This window comes from Geospiza fortis, unplaced genomic scaffold (genome assembly GCF_000277835.1).
Source record: "Geospiza fortis unplaced genomic scaffold, GeoFor_1.0 scaffold172, whole genome shotgun sequence".
Lineage (NCBI taxonomy): Eukaryota > Metazoa > Chordata > Aves > Passeriformes > Thraupidae > Geospiza > Geospiza fortis.
Window position 1 is genome coordinate 5,564,774 of NW_005054309.1, and position 615 is coordinate 5,565,388.

Consider the following 615-nt stretch of genomic DNA (forward strand, 5'->3'; position numbering starts at 1 on the left):
ACAGGTGTTCTTCCACTGGGTACATTCTGTGAGATAAATTGACATCTCCTCAATGAAGAAAACTAAATCAAAATAAACTCCCTGTTGTCCTAGCTGGTGACATTTATAAATCTGCTGCAAGGTGCCAGATTTCAAAGTATTACAGCAAGGATGTTCACACTTCAGCTTCAGATTTAGATCTTCCAGAATAGGAATAAGGCTTGACATATACAATCTAATTAAGAAAATGACAACTACTAAAAGGCCATGAGAATTTGGTATCTGAAATACTTATGAATGCTTTAAATCATTTTAAATCACACAAGGGTGCTTGTCATAGGCTTCTGATGCCTGCAAATACTGCACAATGTTTTTCATATTGCACCTCTCCTTTCCAGGGTTTTCCAGCACAGGTTTGTCCCTGCTGTCCCAAATGCCCAGCTGGGACATCAAGAGTGGAACTGTTTGTGCTGGGAAGAGTCAGAACCAGTGTTAGAAGCAAGGTTTGGTTTGCCTGGCTGCTGAATTGCATGACACGTTTTTCTCATGCATTTGAGCTGCCTATAGGAACATCAATGCCTTTTGCAGAGGAAAACATGATATTAAAATTGAGTAGAGAAAGAAATAGGACAGACT